Source organism: Microcebus murinus, unplaced genomic scaffold, assembly GCF_040939455.1.
Source record: "Microcebus murinus isolate Inina unplaced genomic scaffold, M.murinus_Inina_mat1.0 scaf078_hap2_Mmur4.0, whole genome shotgun sequence".
NCBI lineage: Eukaryota > Metazoa > Chordata > Mammalia > Primates > Cheirogaleidae > Microcebus > Microcebus murinus.
The window spans coordinates 44,024-50,398 of record NW_027439024.1 but is presented as its reverse complement, the minus strand read 5'-3'; the positions used below and the strand labels follow the sequence as shown (position 1 = coordinate 50,398).

The 6,375-nt window shown below is 62.4% G+C and overlaps 2 non-coding genes across 2 annotated transcripts; both read left to right on the top strand.

Annotated features, from left to right (window-relative positions):
* Positions 1–1,485: 1,485 nt before the first annotated feature.
* Positions 1,486–1,604, top strand: LOC142869455 (5S ribosomal RNA). The gene has a single exon (XR_012918070.1). It is a non-coding gene; the product is annotated as a 5S ribosomal RNA (ribosomal RNA).
* A 3,760-nt stretch (positions 1,605–5,364) lies between these two features.
* LOC142869454 (5S ribosomal RNA) lies at positions 5,365–5,483 on the top strand. The gene has a single exon (XR_012918069.1). It is a non-coding gene; the product is annotated as a 5S ribosomal RNA (ribosomal RNA).
* The last annotated feature ends 892 nt before the right edge of the window (positions 5,484–6,375 follow it).

The following is a 6,375-nucleotide window of genomic DNA, read 5'->3' as shown; positions in this document are numbered from 1 at the left end:
GCCCTGTGCTTGCCAACACTTCCTGCAGGGACCCAGAGCTGGGAGGTGGCATCTCTCAGCCCTGGGTCGGGCAGAGCCCCAGCGGGCCATGCCCACAACCTCTCTCAGCACCGGTCCCCCAGAAGGCTCCTTTGGGACCAGGATTCTCTTGCGGTGACTCTTTAAGGTCTGGCCCCTGGATGGAGGGGCACCAGGAGTAGAGGAGCAGGAAGGGGAAGGGGGTGGCCATGCGAGGGGACACTTTGAGGCCAAGTCCCAGCTTCAGCCTGATCCTCCTGGGAACCCCGCTCTGAGACAAGGAGCCGGGCTTCGCATTCCCACAGCAGCCAGTCGTGGGCTGAGGACACCTGGGGCGTTGGGAACTCCCTGGCTTCTCCTTGGTTTAACATCTAGAGCTGCTTGTGAATCGCGCCGCCACACACACCCGAGTGCAGGTGTCTTCCGCACAGACTGCGGGCCTCGCTCTTCTGAATGCCGCTAGCTCGCCACCCACCCACGGGTGAACCTGGTCAGGGTGCTTTCTCTCAGGGGCAGACTCTTTTCCGGGCGGGCTACCGGTGTCTCTGTTTGCTCGTTTCTTTCTTCCATTTCGGGAAAGTCTTCCTTGCTGGGTGTGGAAATCTCCTATGCCTTCCCTCGCCTATTCTGTCAGCTTTAAAATTCTCCTTCAGTTGCCACCCTCACAGATGGATTAGGAAACTCTTTCCGGTGCACTCATTAGTGAAATGACCTCCAGGAAGCTGGAATCCAATATCTAATGGCCGATTTTTAGCGAGTCCACACGCCAGGGTGGTCGGGGTCCAAAGCAGCCCCGGCCAGGCCCAGGCCCCTTGGACTGGGCCACAGGAGGACACGGAGGAGGGTCCCGGCCCCCACGAAGCGGTGCCGGCAGTTCTCCACGGGCTTGGGCGTTTTCCAGAGGTAGGAGATGGAGGGGACTGATTTCTTCAGCGCCCCCCAAACCACGCCACCCCACCCCACCCATGGGACACATCCCCAGAGAGAGACGCCCCATACACTGGCTGTGCCCCAGCCCTGGCCCGGGGGAATAGGCGGCAGCCCACCCACAGGGCGAGGGGGGGGCGCAGCTGAAAGGGGTTGTGGGGGAGGGCGGCCCCTGGCTGGGGTCAAAGGGCGAGCGTCCCGCGCGTGCGCAGTCAGCGGCAGCGACGCGCTGGGGGTGGGCAGCGGGTAGGTGAAGGAGGCCGGGCGAGGAGACGAGGGGGGCTGGGAGGGCTCCACCTTGGCGAGTCCAGCCGTGGAGGCGCATCTTGTGTGAGTGTGAGTGAGTGTGAGTGTGTGTGTGTGTGTATAGAGAGACAGCCCCCCACCCCGCCCCGCCCCGCCCATCACCCCCGTCCCTGGGAGCCCGCGGGACCCGGCCGGCCCGGCCCCGCCCGGCGCGGGGCCTGGGGCGGGAGGCGGCGGCGGGGAAGCCCAGAGAGGCTCGGCTTCTCGAGCGGGGCAGGGGCGCCCTCCGCCGCCGTCTAGGGCCACACCACCCTGAACGCCCCCGATCTCGTCTGGTCTCGGAAGCTAAGCAGGGTCGGGCCTGGTTAGTACTTGGATGGGAGACCGCCTGGGAATACCGGGTGCCACAGGCTGCTGCTTTTTTTTTTTTTTTTTTTTTCTTGCCTCTTGTTCTGTCCCCTTTCTGGGAGCGCGGCGGCGGCCCGGGGTGGGGGTCACCCCCACCCTCAGCGCCCGCGCGGTGCCTGGCGCCCCAGCCCGCACCGTGGGGCCTCCTCTTGTCCCAAGCCGCGACACCGCCGCCACGCGGCAGCATGCGTGGCATCTGGACTGTCAGGTCTCAGACCAAAGGTCTGCTCTGTGGGAACCGACACGCTGGAGGAAACCTTGAGAGTCTGAGAGGGGAGGGAGTTCCAGAAGAAGGCCAGGATGTCATTTTGAGGGAGTATGTGACCAGAACTCGTCCCGTTGCTTTTGGGGTTCTATGGGCTACACGCAGGAATCTTTGGTGGTGGCACCTGATGTTGGGGGATCCGGAGTCACACCCAGACCTGCTCCACAGGCCTCCTTTTACTTTTCTCTTCGGATTCATTATTTTTAAAAAGTGTCTCTTACCTCTAGGATTGCATTTTCTTTTCTCTCTCTTTTCAAGCAGATGATGGGAGTACAAGTATTCAGGTGACATGTGTTGCCCGTGCCGCCCTCCCCCCTGTGTTCTTTTTTTTTTTTTTTGAGACAGAGTCTCGTTTTGCTGCCCAGGCTAGAGTGAGTGCCATGGCGTCAGCCTAGCTCACAGCAACCTCAATCTCCGGGCTCAAGCAATCCTGCTGCCTCAGCCTCCCGAGTAGTTGGGACTACAGGCATGCACCACCACGCCCGGCTGTGTTTTTCTATATATATTAGTTGGCCAATTAATTTCTTTCTATTTTTAGTAGAGACGGGGTCTCGCTCTTGCTCAGGCTGGTTTCGAACTCCTGACCTGGAGCAATCCGCCCGCCTCGGCCTCCCAGAGAGCTAGGATTACAGGCGTGAGCCACCGCGCCCGGCCCCCCCTGTGTTCTTATTCATATACCTCTCATGTTGTTCCAGCGTATTGTGGGGGTACCAATGTTAAGGTCGGGTGCCTTGCCCTCTCCAAGCCTCCCCCCTCGGGTCAGAGCTTCAAGTGCGCCCATCCCCCAGTCGGTGCGCACCCACCCCATGCCTAATGGATGTGTATGCCCCTCCCCTCCCCCCACCCGCCCGCCCGACACCCACCCGATGAAGGTGATTCCTCTCTGTCCACTTAGGCGTCCATCCGTTCGTACCAATTTGCTGGTGAGCGCGCTCACGTGGTGCTCGTGTGTCCATTCTTGGGATACTTGGCTTCCTGGAACGGGTTCCAGCTCTGGCCAGGAGAACACGAGAGGCGCCCTCTCACCGCTGCTCCTCACAGCCGAATGGCACTCCGTGGTGTCCACGCGCCACATTTTATTGATGCACTCCTGGATGGATGGGCACTCGGGTCGCTTCCACGTCTTTGGGATTGTGAATTGTGCCCTAACTGTAACCCTAACCCTTACCCAGCCCGTCTCCTCTGCCCCTGCCTGACGCACTCCTCCCCGGCCAGGCCCGTCACTGTCCTGGGCCCCCGCCTGACCGGCTCCTCCCCGCCCGGCCGGTCACCGTCCTCTGCCCCTGCCTGACACGCTCCTTCCCGCCCGGCCTCTCACCGTCCTCGGCCCCTGCCTGACCGGCTCCTCCGTCGCCTGGGCCTTCCAAGGGCTTGGTGTGGACGCTGCTTCCAGGAAGCCCTCCAGAAACCCGGCAGCAGGGTGGCCGCAGCAGTCTCCAGCAGCCGTCCCTAAGTCGCGTGAGTGCGGGGGACGTGCCCCCGCTGTGCCGCGGGGGCCCAGCCTGGTGTCTTCCCTGAGGCCCTGCGGCTGCCGGCTGGGCTGCCGCTCCCCGCAAGGGGAGAGCCGCGGAGGTGGGGACCGCCTCCTGATGGGGACGTACACGCAGCTCTCCACGTCGGATTCCGGGGCTCTCTGTCCTGCCCGAAGGCCCAGCTGGCCTGCGGGTCCTTAGAGTGGCAAAAACCTCCGAAAACTGAGACTGAGGGTCCGGTGGGTGTCTGCACTTTTGTGCTGGGCACCCCAGGGAGGCCCGGGGGCTGGCTGGACAACGTGGTCTGCTGGGCGGGGGGGGGGGGGGTTGGAGGAGCAACTGATGCCCTTTGCACTTTGGGTAGCAAGAGTCTGAGGTGTCTCTGAGCCCTGTGCCCTGTGGGGGCGGGGCGGGGGGGAGGAGGAGGAGGAGGAGGTGGGAAGGGCCGGGGCCTGCAGTCCTGTTCCCGGGGTGGCACGGCAAGTGGCTTCTTCCACAGGCTGCTTGGCCTGGGCTCCCTGCACCTGGGCCTTTGGAGGACCGGCCCTGTGCTTGCCAACACTTCCTGCAGGGACCCAGAGCTGGGAGGTGGCATCTCTCAGCCCTGGGTCGGGCAGAGCCCCAGCGGGCCATGCCCACAACCTCTCTCAGCACCGGTCCCCCAGAAGGCTCCTTTGGGACCAGGATTCTCTTGCGGTGACTCTTTAAGGTCTGGCCCCTGGATGGAGGGGCACCAGGAGTAGAGGAGCAGGAAGGGGAAGGGGGTGGCCATGCGAGGGGACACTTTGAGGCCAAGTCCCAGCTTCAGCCTGATCCTCCTGGGAACCCCGCTCTGAGACAAGGAGCCGGGCTTCGCATTCCCACAGCAGCCAGTCGTGGGCTGAGGACACCTGGGGCGTTGGGAACTCCCTGGCTTCTCCTTGGTTTAACATCTAGAGCTGCTTGTGAATCGCGCCGCCACACACACCCGAGTGCAGGTGTCTTCCGCACAGACTGCGGGCCTCGCTCTTCTGAATGCCGCTAGCTCGCCACCCACCCACGGGTGAACCTGGTCAGGGTGCTTTCTCTCAGGGGCAGACTCTTTTCCGGGCGGGCTACCGGTGTCTCTGTTTGCTCGTTTCTTTCTTCCATTTCGGGAAAGTCTTCCTTGCTGGGTGTGGAAATCTCCTATGCCTTCCCTCGCCTATTCTGTCAGCTTTAAAATTCTCCTTCAGTTGCCACCCTCACAGATGGATTAGGAAACTCTTTCCGGTGCACTCATTAGTGAAATGACCTCCAGGAAGCTGGAATCCAATATCTAATGGCCGATTTTTAGCGAGTCCACACGCCAGGGTGGTCGGGGTCCAAAGCAGCCCCGGCCAGGCCCAGGCCCCTTGGACTGGGCCACAGGAGGACACGGAGGAGGGTCCCGGCCCCCACGAAGCGGTGCCGGCAGTTCTCCACGGGCTTGGGCGTTTTCCAGAGGTAGGAGATGGAGGGGACTGATTTCTTCAGCGCCCCCCAAACCACGCCACCCCACCCCACCCATGGGACACATCCCCAGAGAGAGACGCCCCATACACTGGCTGTGCCCCAGCCCTGGCCCGGGGGAATAGGCAGCAGCCCACCCACAGGGCGAGGGGGGGGCGCAGCTGAAAGGGGTTGTGGGGGAGGGCGGCCCCTGGCTGGGGTCAAAGGGCGAGCGTCCCGCGCGTGCGCAGTCAGCGGCAGCGACGCGCTGGGGGTGGGCAGCGGGTAGGTGAAGGAGGCCGGGCGAGGAGACGAGGGGGGCTGGGAGGGCTCCACCTTGGCGAGTCCAGCCGTGGAGGCGCATCTTGTGTGAGTGTGAGTGAGTGTGAGTGTGTGTGTGTGTGTATAGAGAGACAGCCCCCCACCCCGCCCCGCCCCGCCCATCACCCCCGTCCCTGGGAGCCCGCGGGACCCGGCCGGCCCGGCCCCGCCCGGCGCGGGGCCTGGGGCGGGAGGCGGCGGCGGGGAAGCCCAGAGAGGCTCGGCTTCTCGAGCGGGGCAGGGGCGCCCTCCGCCGCCGTCTAGGGCCACACCACCCTGAACGCCCCCGATCTCGTCTGGTCTCGGAAGCTAAGCAGGGTCGGGCCTGGTTAGTACTTGGATGGGAGACCGCCTGGGAATACCGGGTGCCACAGGCTGCTGCTTTTTTTTTTTTTTTTTTTTCTTGCCTCTTGTTCTGTCCCCTTTCTGGGAGCGCGGCGGCGGCCCGGGGTGGGGGTCACCCCCACCCTCAGCGCCCGCGCGGTGCCTGGCGCCCCAGCCCGCACCGTGGGGCCTCCTCTTGTCCCAAGCCGCGACACCGCCGCCACGCGGCAGCATGCGTGGCATCTGGACTGTCAGGTCTCAGACCAAAGGTCTGCTCTGTGGGAACCGACACGCTGGAGGAAACCTTGAGAGTCTGAGAGGGGAGGGAGTTCCAGAAGAAGGCCAGGATGTCATTTTGAGGGAGTATGTGACCAGAACTCGTCCCGTTGCTTTTGGGGTTCTATGGGCTACACGCAGGAATCTTTGGTGGTGGCACCTGATGTTGGGGGATCCGGAGTCACACCCAGACCTGCTCCACAGGCCTCCTTTTACTTTTCTCTTCGGATTCATTATTTTTAAAAAGTGTCTCTTACCTCTAGGATTGCATTTTCTTTTCTCTCTCTTTTCAAGCAGATGATGGGAGTACAAGTATTCAGGTGACATGTGTTGCCCGTGCCGCCCTCCCCCCTGTGTTCTTTTTTTTTTTTTTTGAGACAGAGTCTCGTTTTGCTGCCCAGGCTAGAGTGAGTGCCATGGCGTCAGCCTAGCTCACAGCAACCTCAATCTCCGGGCTCAAGCAATCCTGCTGCCTCAGCCTCCCGAGTAGTTGGGACTACAGGCATGCACCACCACGCCCGGCTGTGTTTTTCTATATATATTAGTTGGCCAATTAATTTCTTTCTATTTTTAGTAGAGACGGGGTCTCGCTCTTGCTCAGGCTGGTTTCGAACTCCTGACCTGGAGCAATCCGCCCGCCTCGGCCTCCCAGAGAGCTAGGATTACAGG